This window comes from Somniosus microcephalus, chromosome 1 (genome assembly GCF_052327205.1).
Source record: "Somniosus microcephalus isolate GS21.2 chromosome 1, FLI_Smic_1.0, whole genome shotgun sequence".
NCBI lineage: Eukaryota > Metazoa > Chordata > Chondrichthyes > Squaliformes > Somniosidae > Somniosus > Somniosus microcephalus.
In genome coordinates, this window is record NC_140987.1 from 342,651,282 (window position 1) to 342,669,357 (window position 18,076).

General features: G+C 41.4%; 1 protein-coding gene across 4 annotated transcripts in view; it reads left to right on the forward strand.

Moving 5' to 3' along the window:
- Nucleotides 1-18,076, forward strand: part of LOC147124943 (ribosomal protein S6 kinase alpha-6) — a 141,391-nt gene that overhangs the window by 12,687 nt on the left and 110,628 nt on the right. The window lies entirely within an intron of this gene.

Consider the following 18,076-nt stretch of genomic DNA (forward strand, 5'->3'; position numbering starts at 1 on the left):
CCGACTGACTGTTCATTGTCCTCCACAAATATAACAAACAGCATGCTTTCCCTTTTGTTTATACCGTGTGCTGTTTTACAGCTGGTGTTTTGTGAAAAAAAATTTGGAATATGGTAAATTTTGTATAATGCTGGAACCAAACATGGTTCTATTTTGCATTTTTATGGAGGAGTAAAAGCTGATGTGTTGGAGGATCTGGCAATTGATATTGCTGAGTGCAGCGAGGAAGTCTGACGCAGGATTGCTGAAGTGTGTGGGTGAGGTAACAAAGGACTGCCTGCTCTGGTTGTTAAGGTCTTGAAGTACGTTTTCAAATTATAGCTCAAAAAATCACAATTGATGCCAAACAATATGTGGTCAGAATACATTTTTCTGTATTCATGTATCAACAGGATTTGTTAAGCTTTGTGTGCCATTTTTGGGTGGTAGAATTTGTTTTACACTAGGCTTGATGTTAGGTTTCAGCACAAAAGAGGGGACAATTAAGGACGCTTGAGTGCTGCAGTGTTTCACTAGTCTGGGTATAAGTTTGTTATCTAAATACCAGTGTATAAATACAGTAAACGTAATTGAGAATGGTGAATACCCAGTTTATCTTATGAATGAGGAAAACCTATTTACCCATTAAAGCTGATGTCTGAATTAAGAGATAAAAACAGAAAATGCTGGAGAAACTCAGCAGGTCAGGCAGCATCTGTGGAGAGAGAAACAGAGTTAACGTTTCAGGTCGATGAGCTTTCGTCAGAACTGGAAAAAAGCAGGAAATGGAACAGATTTTTAAGCAAGTGTCTCTTTTGTTCTCTCCTCCCCCCCCCCCCCCCGCTTTCCCAGCTCCTACACTTGCTTAAAAATCTCGTCCATTTCCTGCTTTTTTCCAGTTCTGATGAAAGGTCATCGACCTGAAACGTTAACTCTGTTTCTCTCTTCACAGATGCTGCCTGACCTGCTGAGTTTCTCCAGCATTTTCTGTTTTTATTTCAGATTTTCAGCATCTGCAGTATTTTCTTTTTATCTGAATTAAGAGCTTTCTTTGTGAGTGGAATTTGCTGTGTATTCCAGGGTTCCAGACTGTCATCATTTATATATACATGTTAGTGGATTTCCTGTAGCATTGCTAACTGTAAGTAGGAGAATGTAGTGTTCGGATTTATTGCAGGAATATAATGCCAGGGCCCTGGAAATCTGGCCCTCAAAACTTCAGGAACTGAGTTGTACCTGTTCAATTTTGTCCTGTTCAGTTATGTGGGCGTGCAGGTTTGAAAAGGGCTGTTGGTGCTCTTGCCTAAGCCGGAACACCAAGATTTGTTCATATCAGCAACGAGATATATGAAAATTAATGGGAATATGGATTAAGACTTTATATGCAGCCCCTGAGATGCCATGGTATGCACTAATGTAGCCCATAAAGGCAAAGTGCTTGGACACCCAGGAATTATTGCTCGCATCTGAGGTTGCTCGCATCTGAGGTCACTGCGCACTTCCGCTGGACCCATGGATCAACCTCTTGGCTCATGGTTGACTCTTCACTCCTCAGCCCTTTTTGTTTCCATTGGAAAACCTCCAGCAGTGCGCCCACTGAAACTCCTGGATTCATCCCCTTTCCACAACTGTCTGCGAGCCTGGACATTGGTTTGTTGATGCTCCAAGCTGACTCCACCCTGTCAACAAATCAGCTTCATCTCACCACAGGACCTCAGACTCCAGCTTTGGAATCTCTTGTATCGTCTCCTCCCTGTCCTCTGTTTACAACCAAGATATGTCTCTCAATCTCTGCTATACCTCGGTAAACTGAATTCCCTTTATGCCCATTCGATGCATATTTTGACAGCTGTCCTGGATCCAAGTCCATTACTTCTATTCCTGTTTTTTTGGTGTGCTCCATCTCTTGTCTCCTTCCCTTCCTGTCATTTCTCCCCTCGAATCCTTTGCTCTCCGATCTCTACCACAACCCATCGCTACCCCTCTGCCTTCCTACTCTCCCGCTGCCATCCCAGGCTTAAATCTCTCTTGGATGAGCCCACAGCTGCTCTCTGTTCCTCTCTTGACATTTTCCGAAGGGCCCATTGAGGCATCCATTGGCTAGGCTGTGGATGCTCTTCGACTCTCCATCTCTCTCCTTTAAGACCTTCCTTAAAACCCACCTCTTTGACTAAACCTTTAGGTTAACCCCCCCATACCAACTTCTTTGGTGTGCTGTCTGTTTTTGTCCGATTACGTCTTGGGATGTTTTCTACGTTAAAGGCTGTATAAATGCAAGTTGTTACACCATGTATTCTGTCGCCATTGTGCAGCTGTGTGTAAGCTGGCTTGTCTGTAAGGTCAACAGGTCTCATTGCTGTAAATAGGAGATCTGGAAGACAATTTGAGGCCAAATCCTCTTAAGAAACTCTTGAAGTTAATTAAGAAGAAAAGCATTTACAATAATGTAGCACCTTTCATGTCCCCAGGATGTTGTAAAGATTTTCACAGCCAATGACTCACTTTTGTTTTGAAGTATAGTTACAGTTTTTGAAGTATAGTTACTAATGTAGGTGAATTAGAAGGTTGACAGCAGTAGGAAACGACTGCCTTTTGTAGACTTGTTTTAAGATTGTTTTGCATCTGTTGGTCAGGTAACTTTGCAAATTTGAATGTGTTTGTATGGTTGAAAAAAAATAGCATTTTAAAAGAATTTGTGCCTGTAACGAAGTGTGTCAGCTGCACGCTTTGATGTATTACTTTTAGTATATTGAGAGATGTTTGGGTTAATTATGTTTGAAATAAATGCAGTTTATTTTTTTTTGGAAGTGTACCTTCCTTCAGTTTTAATGGTGATTATTAAATGTGTGAAGGACATTTCAATGCTCGTGTGCTGCTTCTCGCCTCTGGACGTGACAAGGTATCACCTTGAAAAATCTCCTTCGGAAGTATTAAATGTTCAGATCAATTTGGCACTAGATATTGCTGCTTTCAACTGTGAGTTATCGAGCTGGAATTAAATTTAGCTCTAATGAAGGGAAAACCAAATAACCTCCTGAAAACACTTCTAGATGTCTGGCTATAAGGGTGTAAAGTCGCAGAATAACCGCAGTAGATTTGCAGCTGTAGTTGCAGGGTTGTTCCTGTTCCAGTATTAAACTATCTTCATTATTTTCCCATCACACTCAGGCTGGAGGATTTCCCAGTTCATAGCCGGGTAGGGCAAAAATAAAGACAGACAGACTTGCATTTATATAGCGCCTTTCATGACCTCAGGATTTCCCAAGGCGCTTTACAGCCAATGAAGTACTTTTGAAGTGTTGTCACTATTTTAATGTAGGGAACGTGGCAGCCAATTGCGCACAGCAAGGTCCCATAAACAGCAGTGAGATAATGACTAGATAATCTGTTTTAGTGATGTTGGTTGAGGGATAAATATTGGCCAGGACATGGGATAACTCCCCTGCTTTTCTTTGAAATATTGCCACGGGATCTTTTACATCCACCTGAGTGCAGACGATGCCAGTGCTGCACTGGTTTGTAAGCCTAGATTTTTTTTTTTGTGAAGCCGGTTGGGATCATGGCTTGAGTTCTGAACTGTTCTTGCTGAACATGAAAACTAAGACTTGCACATAAGGCACAGAAATAAGTGGGAAAACAGATTTTTAATTTACATTTTAGAAATTTCTGGCTAGGCTGGCCCCAAATCCTCTGTGACTATCCCACTAGACGTTGGTAACATGGGTTTATTTCAGGAGCTGTATTATTAGCTGTCGATACCTGACTGCTGACTATTACATCATTTGTAGCAAAGTTTAGACTCAGTTGGATATTAGGATGTAACAGCCCATTGTAACGTTGTTGTGTTGACCGAGTTGTGAACTATTTGACAATATCTGTAGAATGTGATGTAACAGGAATGAATTGTGGTCCCTTGCATTCCAGGCTTGATGGGAGATCCGATGGTTTTGTGTATTGTTTGTGATCTAATCGATAAGGTATGCCTGTTGTCCAGCTGATAAACGGCAGGCCAGAAAATTCTGTATCACAACAGTTCACTGAATTCTTATACAGTAAAAGGAACTGAGTCATAAGGCATGTTGTACTGTACCACATTATGCAGTTGGCATGGGAAGTGTGCTGTATTTTTAATGCAGCTTTAGAAATAACAGTCTGAGGAGAAAATCAACTTAAACAACAGTGCCAAATGCTAGGCATTTGTAATTTTGGCTTAGTTGGTGATGCTTTCATATCTGAGTCAGAAGCTGGTTGGTTCAAGCTACACTCCAGGATGGCACTTCAGTGCATTACTGAACAAGTGCTACATTGTCAGAGGTGCCAAACTTTGGATGAGATGTTAAACTGCTGTGGTGGTTCAGGTTTACATTATAAAAGACTGTTGGAAGATGAGCAGGGAGTTCTCCCAGTGTCCTTATCAATTTTCTTTCCCCAAACAATGCCATCACAATTGGTCATTAATTGGTCATTCATCTCATAGCTGTGTGCAAAATGGTCGCTTCATTCATCTACATAAGTGACTGCATTTCAGAGTAATTGTATGTGAAGTGCTTTGGGAAGTTTCTGAGCAATATGAATACAAGTTTGTTCTTTCTGTTAGCTACGCAAACTATAACCCCTTAACCCCATAAGTCTATTCTCTTTCCCCCCCCCCCCCCCAATCCCGAAACACTTGGAAGAAGAAAAGCACGTACCAATTAATAATAAAATAAGCAGAGAGCAAAAAAAAAAGCCAGTGTTGCCCAGCCTGACCAGTCAGGAGTGTTCCTGAAATCCTTCACAAAAAAAAGAAATTTTCCCGTAATCGTTTTTCCTCCCTCTTGATGGCTATACAGCAGCACACATCAAAGACCACAATATCCCAGACGCCAAAGGTTTCTCAATCCTTCCCCAAATTTGCTTGTTCCAAATGATTATTTTCTATGTTTTTCCACTGAGAAGCAGATGGCAGTGATCTGGAACTCCAAGCCAACATAGGAAGTTTTTTCGCTGTTGCCAATGAGGAAAGAATCACTTAATGAGTACATGCTGATCCTATAATGTTGTACACATGTTCCATAGTTTTGGATCCATGTCTACTGTTCCTCTGCCGGCCTGTGAAACTAAACCAAGAGAAAGAGATCCCAGGACAATATTGAGATTTATTCATCAAGTCTGCCCCACAGCTTATCTCATTTTTATCAGGCTGTCTGTGGTGTACTAACAGTGGTGCAGTTTTTCAGTTAGATTAACTGCATTTTTGCAGTAATAAATTTTAGCTAAATGTGCACCAAATTGTATTTTACTTGGGTTGTGTAAATTATATTCTTATGTTGTCTGGATCCCTTCTGCCACCCTGTCCACTGTTTTATTGAACACCTTGTATAGTTTTGCTGACTAATGAGATTTATTAACTTTTGTTATAAAACTTTGAGATCTGAGAACTGTCTGCTCAAAAAAAACCTTTAGTTTTTCCCTTAATCCTGGTAACTGGATTGCGAAGTGGTTAAAGCTTCTGAAAACACCAGAAATGACTTCAGGGCACCTCCCTCCCGTAAAGCAGTGATTTTCAGATATAATTGTGTGGGGGGCCCTTGCAAATATTGACACACTTTCAAAAGACTGCGTCTGAGTTTATAATGTATCCAGTGCAAAAAAAAGACACTTGAACCACTAAGGATCCAGGAATTCAAGTTTTAAAACCTGTGCCATATACATTCTCACAATTCTAATGCAAGCTTCCACCCAGTTGTTATACTGAACAGGTTTCTGATCAATTCAGATATTAAAGTTTTTCCACGTGACACCTGCAGAAGGAGATAACCCCACACACACAACCAGCTCTCTCAAGTATTGGGATTAGGAATGTCACCTCTGCTTGCCTTGGGCGGGAAAGAAAGAGGAGGGGAAGGGGAATCATAGAACAAGTTCTGCAAAGACAGTATTTTGGCTTCATCCTTGTATAATTCCAGTCAGCCCATCCCCTCCCTCGGCATGTAAACTGATCCTGCTCGGAATCATTGTAATACGTAAAAGTTGGCTTTCACCAATTTTATATTTAAATTGATTTAAGTGATTTTGATATCACTCATTAGCTTAATCATTACCCTAGCTGAACTTCTAATTGGATTTTTAAAATCAATCTGAAGTCCACTTCATTAAAGATATTTATCTGTCAGCCTTGGCTCAGTGGTAGCACTCTCGCTTTTGAGTCAGAAGTTTGTGGGTTCAAGCCCTACTGCAGAGACTTGAGGCTGACACTTCAGTGAGGGAGTGCTGTATTGTCAGGGGTGCCATCTTTCAGACGAGACATTTGCCTGTGCAGGTTGATGTAAAAGGCCCCATACCATGATTCGACAAATTGCAGGGAGTTCTTCTGGTGTCCTGGCTAACATTTACCTCTCATCCAACACCACCAAAACAGATTATCTGCTCATTTATATTGCTGTTTGTGGGACCTTGCCGTGTGCCACTTTGGCTGTCACGTTTGCCTAGAAGTGAGTACTTAATTGGCTGGAAAGGTGCAATGTTGAGTCCCTTAAGCTTTGTAATCACTTCAAGTTCTTTTTCAGTTTTTGCAAAGTAGTCTTAAAGAGCAGTATGCTTTTGAATTTGGCCTAAAGGCTTTTTTTCCTCCCATAACATTTTCTATTTTAAGGATTTATTTTTACTTAAAGTTAATAAATCATGATAATCCGGGCTTTATTTTGACTTTATTATGTGGGGATTCTGCATTGTTGTTCAGTATTTTGGGGATTCATTTTTGCCCTTTTTCTTGAAAAAAAAAAATTTCTTTCCCCTTTTTATCTGTGACCTTAGTTGCGATTTTAAAAAAAGGAATGAGACAATCTGCAAAATGTATGGTGGGATGGCTTTGCTGTTTGGTGGTTCTGGCAATGTTAGAGAGAAGTCAAGATAATCATTAAAACCAAGATTTGTTCAGGCGGATTCCAGATATCAATTACCTGTACTGAAGTTTTAGCTATTAATTTGAGATGTGGTTCCTCTAGAAATTGTTGTATTGCTATTCAGTAACTGCCTAATAAATTCCTGCTGAGTGAATAGCTTGGTTTGATGAAACCTTGAAGGTGCAGCCCAACCCAGAAACTGGATGTCTGGGTGTGATGAAGGGTAATCTAGTCATCCCTTTCTTGGATGTTGAATCACTATCTGAACCTAGGGATTTGACTATGGCCTTTAAATTATTCTAGCATCTGTTCCACATATTATACAGTCAACTCCTAATTCAAAGCCATTTATTGCTCAAAGCATCTAATTATGAACTCAATTTGAATTCTGCAATATTAAATTAAGAACAGGCTGTAGACACTGCTAACATTTTATGTGGGGCTTTAATTTGTTGTATTTATTTGTGCAAATGATGGCTGTTCAGTGATGACTTTCACACTGTCGGATTTATGCAATAATCTGAAGCAATTGCAGATTTATTGAGAAATTCTCTGCAGTTAATTATCAGAAAGCACTACAGCCAGCGTATATTATACCAGCAAATTACCTGTGCGGTTGCCCATGGTTATGGAGTAGTTTAGTTGTGGAAAAGCTCTATTGGGTAATGACAGGGTTGCTTCCCTTGATGGTTCCACCACTGTTTCTCCATTCCCAGCACTGCCTTCTCATCTCATTGTCATCTCCCTGTCACACCATCATCTTGCTCCCATTGCTGTCACTTTTCACTTCTGGTTCATCCATTGTCTCCTTTCATGTACCACATCTGGTTGCTCCTCTACAGTTAACTCAACTCTGCCTCAGTCGCCAGCTCCTGTGACCTCTCATCCCTGATCATGTCATTCCCGTCACCCCGGTTGGTCTGAGCCCCTCTTCTCATCTGTGATCCTATCTATCCGTGCCATTTTCCCCACTACATTTTCCACTACAGCTGTTTGGGTTCCGGAATTGCGGAAATAAAAATATTTCCACACACTGATGTTATCATTGTGAAATGTTAGTGTCATTGTATGGTTTAACTGATCTCAGTTCAAAATATCTTTTCCAAAAAAAGGCAAATTTTGCTGCTCATCGAAGTGGGGAATGTCAAGTGTTGGGAAATTTAAAAACTTCAAATTTTGACCTTCATGGTTGCTTAATTGTCTTCAAAATATTGTTTGATTCTGCTGTCAGGACAAGGAAGCGGTAAAACAATGTAAACAACAGCAACTTGCATTTCTATGGCACCTCCCTCAGGTGAAAGCTACATCAGTGGATGCTGAACAGGAGATGGTCAGTCAGTCGGTTGGGGTGGGAGGGAGCCAGGCACTGTCGAAGAGAAGGGTTTTGAGGAGGCTCGTGAAAGTAAGGATGAAAGTGATGAGGTGGGATTCTAGAGGACAGAAGTGCAGTGGCTGTGTATCTGACCACTAGCTAAGGAGCAGACAGACTGAGGGACAAGATGGAAGCCCAATGTTAGAAGAGCAGAGGGTGCATGCAAAGATGTATACCTGCAGGAGATCACTAAAGTAAGGCCCGGTGACACCATGCTATTTGAAAATGTTAGGACCTAGGGAGCTGCTGAAGTTTCGTGCAGGCGAGGAGGCAGATTTGGGCATTATTAGTAAGTTTTAACTTTAGGAGGATAGCGGTCGGGTGCCAGTTAGGAGAGCGTTAAGAGAAGTCTAGCCTTGAGGTGATGAAGATATGGTCCCTGAGTTATGGCAGTGGTCGGAGAGATAGGGATGGAGTTAGGCCATGTTGTGGAAGTGAAAGGAAGTGGTCTTGGTGACAGAGCGGAGATGCAGGGAGCCAGCTTGTGAATATATCTTGCCTGCAGTCCTAAGTAAACGAGTGCCAATGTAAACACTTTGAGAGTGTTATTTACTGTGTACCCCATAAAAAAGATGAGCAGAGGATGGTGTAGTATTTAGTGCTAGTGAAGAGAAGACTGTTAGCTCTTTTATAATTTAGATCTGTGAAGACAGCCTAATGGACCATTTTGGTGCTTTTAAACTCTTTAAAAAGTTGGTTGAAATTACGATACAGCTGTTAGGAAGTAGATCTGGTATGACTTTCTCTGAAGGTGAATCCTGAATTTGTGCTGATTTGGCTGCAGCTAGAATGCACATTTTATTTGACTATGAAACCCAAACCACTTTGCAATGATGTAAAATGTGTCATATAACTGCCCTATTCATGTATTTGTCTCAAATCTAGTTAAAACTCATATGAAAAGACTCAGGATATGTACACAAAAGGGATAGGAATTTATGTTTAATGGGATTAACTGGTGAAATGCTTACTTGTAAAGAGAGGCAGATGACTGATGCACTGTATCTGTGACTGAAAGGAGATTGGCACACAACAAACCCCAATATAACACTTTCAATTACAGAAATGTGTAAAACTTGACACGGGTAGTTTAATTTTATTAATGGTAATCGTTCAAAATTGCTGAGTGTTTTGTATGCTGTGAACTGAAAAATAGTTTTTCTTGGAAACTAATTGGCTGTTGAATGCAAATTTACGAAGTCTGATTGTGATCACAGTACTGTTGGATTGTTGCACGCATGTAACATTTCAGCGCTATAGGACAAGGATTATGATACATGAGTGTTTAGAATTTAAGAAGTTCAATTTTTTTGTTATAAGCACATGTCAGAACCAGTGATCGAGTCAGAAGGACAAAACCAGGAAGAAAACTTGCATTGATATAGTGCCTTGTCACATGTTTTTGGACATCCCGAAGCATTTCACGCAATTAATTACTTTGTCGTGTAGTGACGTGTTGCTATGTCGACAAGCAGGGCTTCCATTTTGTGCTTATCTGGGTCCCACAAAGAGTAATTGAATCGATGACCATTTAATCTATATTTTTGGTGGGGTTTATTGAAGGAAGAAACCTGCCAAAACATTGAAAAAAACTCTGCCCTTCTTTGAGTAGTGTCATGGGATCTTTTAACATATATCTGAAGAAGCAGATGGGGCTTTAGTTTCATAAGAACATAAGAAATAGGAGCAGGAGTAGGCCATTTGGCCCTTCGAGCCTGCTCCGCCATCCAACAAGATCATGGCTGATCTTCTACCTCAACTCCACCTTCCCGCACTATCCCCATATTCCTTGATTCCCTTAGTTCCCAAAAATTTATCGACCTCTGTCTTGAATATACTCAACGACTGAGCATCCACAGCTCTCTGCGGTAGAGAATTCCAAAGATTCACCACCCTCTGAGTGAAGAATTTCTCCTCATCTCAGTCCTAAATGGCCGACCCCTTATTCCGAGACTGTGACCCCGTGTTCTAGATTCCCCAGCCGGGGGAAACATTTTCTCAGCATTAACCCTGTCAAGCCCTTCAGAACTTGATATGTTTCAATTAGATCACCTTTCATTCTTCTAAACTCTAGGGACGATAGGCCCAGTCTACTCATTCTCTCCTCATAGGGCAATCCCCCCATCCCAGGAACCAGTCCAGCGAATTTTGTTGCACACCCTCTAAGGCAAGCCTGTCTTTCCTGAGGTAAGGAGACCAGAACTGTACACACTACTCCAGGTGTGGCTTCACCAATGCCCTGTATAATTGTAGTAAAACTTCTTTACTCTTGTACTCTAATCCCTTTGTAATAAAAGCTAACATATCATTTGCTTTTGTGTCTAATCTGAAGAGCAATGCTTCAAACAATGCTGTACTCCCTCACTACTGCACTGAAATGTCTGCCCAGATTCAGTGGTAAAGTTCTGGAGTGCGACTTGAACTCAACCTTCTGACTTGGAGGTGAGATTGCTACCATAGTAAATTTTATCAACAGGAAAGATCTGAATACTGCCTTTTCGCTCTACTTTTTATTCCTCACTTCTATCTTTCTCCGGAACCCACTAACACTATTTGTTCCACAGCTTTCCCTGCTAACCTGTTGCACATGTCTCCGTACTGGTGTGAAATAGTTCTGCCTAAATCCCCTATTTAAAATGAGTCTCTCAGTTTTTGAACCTTTTGTCCATGTGAACCTTTTGTCTGGCTCAATGTTACTAGTTCCTTTCATAATGTTGAAACCTTACATTAGGTTATCTTTTCCATAATAAGAAAGAACCCCATCTCCTTACCCTTTCTTATAACTGAAGGTTCCCAGAACCTGGTACCTTCTCAGTTGCAGTACAGCAGAGGTACTCTCTAACTTTTGGGTGAGGACCATAATTCTAAGCCGTAATTTACTTGAAGCCTGGTCTCTCAAACCTAGCATAATTGTCGTAATGCAAACGTGCTTCTCGCTCGTTCCTTTCCCAAATGGGACGACATGCTTTCCCACTCTTGCCTTCATCAAACATGGCCATGTTTCACCCCTTTCCTCAAATGTGACCATGTGCTCTGATATTTTTGACGAAAATACAACCAAATCCCATATCATGACGGCAGAATCTTTAACCCACATTCTATTATGATAATGGGGCTGGTTTTAGCACTGTAAACGGGGGAAGCTGGCACACAGACACCTCTCAGGATCTGAACTGCAAAAGCGCCTCGTCACTTTTTCAATGACAATAATGCCCTTAATATGGTATAATCAACACTGTACACAGTACTCCAAATGGGATATAACCAGCCTTGCACATTAACAATGTAACCTCTTTTGACTTGCATTCAAATCCTCTGCTGTCGGAACCCAGCAGCTTGTTTGGCTTTTGTACTGAGTTGTGTGCTGGGCTATTCCACAATTGAACATTGAAAAGTGTTCTTTCGGCATTAGTAATTCTTATCCCCACTTGCTTTAAAATTAATGTGTATTGTGGACCTGATGTTTTATAACTACTGTTAACTGCCTGGATCCCTGGCAATGCAATCCTGATTTGGGCAAATCTCCACACTCTTCCTCAGTGAAGACAGTTTACCGGTTCTGTTACTGTGATGTACATTCCACTTAAATACTCACCTTTTCTCTTGCCACAAATTCAATGCTAAATATTCTGGTGAGAAGAACACTGGTTTAAAATATATCTAATTTTAAGTGTACAGATTTCAAAACTTCTGATGGGCCACTCATTCAACAAATACTCACTTTGTTGGCTCATGGCCCCAAGTGGACAACATTTTTTCACCACTTTTAATGCAAAGATGTCAAGAGTCAGTTGCCGTAGATGTGCTTATCCGAGGTGTTGCGAAGAGTTTTGTCGAACTGCTTGTTTTTATAAATCTCTTTGCTCTCGGAACCTGAGCAGGGGGACAGAGGAAAGGGAAACAAGGATAAAAGCAAAAGAAAGGAAGGAGAAAAACAAAAGTGGCAGTCAGAGAAATCAACAGTTTAAATCAAACATGGCCACAGTAAATAATAATTCGAATAGGCCTAAGAGCGTTAAAAAAATAAGCCTGAAGGCTTTGTGTCTTAATGCGAGGAGCATTCATAATAAGGTGGATGAATTGGCTGCGCAAATAGAGGTAAACGAATATGATTTGGTTGGGATTACGGAAATGTGGCTTAAGGATGGCCAAGGCTGGGAACTCAACATCCAGGGGTATTCGATATTCAGGAAAGATAGGCAAAAAGGAAGGGAGGTGGGGTAGCATTACTGGTTAAAGAAGGGAGTAACACAATTGTAAGGAAGGATATTAGCTCTGATGATGTGGAATCTGTATGGGTAGCATTGAGAAATGCCAAGGGGCAGAAAACATTAGTGGGAGTGGTATATAGACCTCCAAACAGTAAGGCGGAGGTTGGGGATGGCATTAAAAGGGAAATTAAAGAAGTGTGCAATAAGGGCACAGCAGTCATCATGGGTGACTTTAATCTACATATAGATTGGGCTAACCAAATTAGTAACAATACTGTGGAGGAGGAATTCCTGGAGTGTTTACGGGATGGTTTCCTGGACCAATATGTCGAGGAACCAACCAGAGATCAGGCCATCTTAGACTGGGTATTATGTAACGAGAAAGGATTAATTAGCATGCAATCTTGTACGAGGCCCCTTGGGTCGGAGCGATCATAATATGATTGAATTCTTCATTAAGATGGAGAATGAAGTAGTTGACTCAGAGACATGGGTTCTAAATTTAAATAAAGGAAACTACGATGGTCTGAGGAGCGAGTTGGGTAGGATTGATTGGGGAATGGCACTCAAATGGTTGACGGTGGATAGGCAATGGCAAACATTCAAAGACCGCATGGATGAACTACAGAATTTGTTCATCCGAGTTTGGCATAAAAATAAAACAAAAAAGGTGACTCAACCGTGGCTAACAAGGGAAATTAGGGATAGCATAAGATCCAAGGAGAGGACTTATAAATTGGCCAGAAAAAGCAATAATCCTGAGGATTGGGAGCAGTTTAGGATTCAACAAAGGAGGACAAAGGGATTAATTAAGAAGGGGAAAATAGAATATGAGAGTAAGCTTGCAGGGAACATAAAAACTGACTGTAAATGCTTTTATAGCTATGTGAAGAGATTGGTGAAGTCAAGCGTAGGTCCCTTGCAGTCAGAATCAGGGGAATTTATAATGGGGAACAAAGAAATGGCAGACTAACTAAATACATATTTTGGTTCTGTCTTCGCAAAAGAGGACACAAATAACCTCCCAGAGATGTCGGGGAACATAGGATCTGATGAAAGGGAGGAACTGAAAGAAATCAGTATTTGTAGGGAAATGGTGTTAGGGAAATTGATGGGATTGAAGGCCGATAAATCCCCAGGGCCTGATAATCTACATCCTAGGGTACTTAAGGAAGTGGCCCTAGAAATAGTAGATGCATTGCTGATCATCTTCCAACATTCGATGGAATCTGGAACAGTGCCCATGAATTGGAGGGTAGCTAATGTTATCCCACTATTCAAAAAAAGAAAACGGGGAATTACAGACCGGTAAGCCTGACATCGGTAGTGGGGAAAATGCTAGAGTCCATTATAAAAGATGTAATAGCAGAGCACTTGGAAAACAGTGACAGGATCGGACAAAGTCAACATGGATTTACAAAAGGTAAATCGTGCTTGACTAATTACTGGAATTTTTTGAGGATGTAACTGGTAAAATAGATAAGGGAGAACCAGTGGATGTGGTGTATCTGGACTTTCAGAAGGCCTTCGATAAGGTCCCGCATAAGAAATTAGCGTGTAAAGTTAAGGCACATGGGATTGGGGGCAAGGTATTGACTTGGACAGAGAACTGGTTGGCAGGCAGAAAGCAAAGAGTTGGAATAAACGAGTCTTTTTCCAAGTGGCAGGCAGTGACTAGTGGGGTACCGCAGGGATCGGTCCTTGGACCCCAGCTATTCACAATATATATTAATGATCTAGACAAGGGAACTAGATGTCATATCTCCAAATTTGCAGATGACACAAAGCTGGGTGGGCCTGTGTGCTGAGGAGGAGGATGTCGAGAAACTCCAGGATGATTTGGACATGTTGGGTGATTGGGCAGAAATATGGCAGATGCACTATAATGTGGATAAATGTAAGGTTATCCACTTTGGTGCCAAAAACAGGAAGGCAGATTATTATCTAAATGGCAATAGATTGGGAGAAGGGGAAGTGCAACGAGACCTGGGTGTAAACATAAGAACATAAGAAATAGGAGCAGGAGTAGGCCAATCGGCCCCTCGAGCCTGCTCCGCCATTCAATAAGATCATGGCTGATCCGATCCTAACCGCCAATCTACTAACAGAATTAGACACACGAAATAGGAGCAGGATCAGGCTACACGGCCCCTGGGCCCACTCCGCTACCCACAGGGCCATGTCCGATCCGAACCTGGACTCATGTCCAAATTCTTGCCCGCTCCCCGTAACCCTTAATTCCCTTTACTTCTAGGAAACTGTCTATTTCTGTTTTAAATTTATGTAATGATGTAGCTTCTGCAGCTTTTTGGGGCAGCATATTCCATGGACCTACCACCCTCTGAGTGAAGTAGTTCCTCCTCATCTCAGTTTTGAAAGAGCAGCCCCTTATTCTAAGACTATGCCCCCTAGTTCTAGTTTCACTCATCATCGGGAACACCCTCCCCGCATCCACCCGATCCAACCCTTTCACAATCTTATATGTTTCAATAAGATCGCCTCTCATTCTTCTGAACTCCAATGAGTAGAGTCCCAATCTACTCAACCTCTCCTCATATGTCCATCCCCTCATCCCCGGGATTAACCGAGTGAACCTTCTTTGTACTGACTCGAGAGCAAGTATGTCTTTTCTTAAGTATGGACACCAAAACTGTATGCAGTATTCCAGGTGCGGTCTCACCAATACCTTGTACAACTGAAGCAATACCTCCCTATTTTTATATTTTATCCCCCTAGCAATGAAAGCCAACATTCCATTGGCCTTCTTAATCACTTGCTGCACCTGCATACTAACCTTTTGAGTTTCGTGCACCAGGACCCCCAGATCCCTTTGTACTTCAGTACTTTCCAGTTTCTTGCCATTAAGATAATAACTTGCTCTACGATTTTTCCTGCCAAAGTGCATAACCTCACACTTTCCAGTATTGTATTCCATCTGCCAAATCTCTGCCCACTTACTTAGCCTGTCTATGTCCCCTTGCAGATTTTTTATGTCCTCCTCACTCACTACTTTCCCCCCCATCTTAGTATTATCTGCAAACTTTGATATGTTACACTCGGTCCCCTCCTCCAAATCGTTAATATAGATTGTAAAGAGCTGGGGACCCAGCACTGACCCCTGTGGAACACCACTAGTTACTGATTGCCAGTCTGAGAATGAACCATTTATCCCAACTCTCTGCCTTCTGTTAGATAGCCAATCCTCTATCCATGCCAGAATATTACCCCCAATCCTGTGATTTTTTATCTTAAGCAATAATCTTTTGTGTGGCACCTTGTCAAATGCCTTTTGGAAGCCTAAATACACTACGTCCACTGGTTCCCCTTTATTCACCCTATATGTTACTTCCTCAAAGAACTCCAGCAAATTTGTCAAACATGACTTCCCCTTCATAAAACCATGCTGACTTTGTCCTATTAAATTATGATTATCCAAATGTCCTGTTACTGTCTCCTTAATAATGGACTCCAAAATTTTACCTACCACAGATGTTAGGCTAACCGGTCTATAGTTTCCAGCCTTCTGTCTACTGCCCTTTTTAAATAAGGGTGTTACATTAGCAGTTTTCCAGTCTGCCGGGACCTTTGCCGAGTCCAGGGAGTTTTGGAAAATTATTACCAATGCATCCACAATCCCTACCGCCACTTCCCTCAAGACCCTAGGATGTAACCCATCCGGTCCAGGTGATTTATCCGCCTTGAGTCCCGTTAATTTACCGAGTACCACTTCCTTAGTGATTTTGATCGTGTTTAGCTCCTCCTCCCCTATAGCCCCCTGTTTGTCCAGTGTTGGGATACTCTTAGTGTCCTCTACTGTAAAGACTGATAACAAAATATTCATTCAGTGTTTTTGCCATCTCCATATTTCCCACCATTAATTTCCCGGTCTCATCCTCTAAGGGACCAACATTTACTTTAGCCACCCTTTTTCTTTTTATATAACTATATAAATATATATATATATCCTTGTGCACCAGTCGCTGAAGGTAAGCATGCAGGTGCAGCAGGAGGTTAAGAAGGCAAATGGTATGTTGGCCTTCGTAGTGAGAGGGTTTGAGTACAGGAACAAGAATGTCTTGCTGCAGTTGTACAGGGCCTTGGTGAGACCACATATTGAGTATTGTGTGCAGTTTTGGTCGCCTTATCTGAGGAAGGATGTTCTTGCCATGGAAGAAGTTCAGCGAAGATTCACCAGGCTGATACCTGGGATGGCAGGAATGATGTATGAGGAGAGATTGGGTCGATTGGGCTTGTACTCACTGGAGTTTAGAAGAATGAGAGGTGATCTCATTGAAAGTTACAAAATTCTGACAGGACTGGACAGACTAGATGCAGGAAGGATGTTCCCGATGGTCGGGGAGTCCAGAACCAGGGGACACAGTCTAAGGATAAAGGGTAGGCCATTTAGGACAGAAATGAGGAGGAATTTCTTCACCCAGAGAGTGGTGAACCTGTGGAACTCTCTACCACAGAAGGCGGTGGATGCCAGTTCATTAAATATATGCAAAAAGGAGTTGGATATATTTCTAAAGGCTAAAGGGATGAAGGGGTATGGGGAGAAAGCAGGGACCGGGTACTGAATTTGGATGATCCACCATGATCGCATTGAATGGCGGAGCAGGCTCGAGGGGCCGAATGGCCTACTCCTGCTCCTATCTTCTATGTTTCTATGTTAAATCACCGACTGGATGAGCAGTTCCACCCTAAATAAGATGTCTCCTCATAAAAGAAAGTAAATGAACAGTAATGAGCTGTTCCCTGTAAAAGTGAAACTTTCAACATGCAAGTGTTAGGTACAGAAACAGTAAGACCATTTGGACGTTCATGAAAATATCCTGCAATTCCTATATCTTACTTTATATGAACTATGACAAAGAAATGTATCAAAGAACAATTTAACAAACCTCCATTTTTTTGTGAGGAGTAAAGGATTCTGTTACAGTAGCTAAAATGAGAACATCGAAATGATGAAAGGGAAGATTGAGAAAATAAATTATTTATCTTTTTCATCCACCTTTTAAGTTATTAAGCAAGAGCAGGATGACACTCCCTCAATAGCAGTGCCGGTTAGGTGATCATCGGTATTAAGAGGAAGGACAAACAGACCATTTGTGCTGGCAAACATAGTAAGTGCACATTTTTAGCAAACAAGTGAGTTGTATTTAAGCGGGCTTCACTGTTTTTCCTTATTTCCCAATTTCAGTTCCTTGCTATTTTTATATCAACCAAATCTTTCATTTGCGATTTGCCTGTCGTACACGTGCAAATGTTTTTTTAAAGCATTTATTAATATTTTTCATTTTTTTGTTAATTTTGTGCTCATCAAGGTGACGGATGGAAAATTTTAGGCAACTGATGTCAGCATGAAGCATTTCTGTCGGGTCTTGTTTAATGCAGAGTGAAGTTGCTTCTGCTGTGCTACAGTAATGTGCCTCAACCCAACCTCTGAAAAGCAATCCTGCTTGTATCAGTGTGGCATTCACCTTTCTCAACCATCCTGTGGTTTCTATGGAGCTGCCAATTTAGTCCAAATCAGTGCTGAATTAGGGACAATTTTGCACTGTGGACCACAAAGAATTGGGTTGAGACTTCTAAAAAGCAGAGACGGAAGACACTTTCATCTCTCTAGT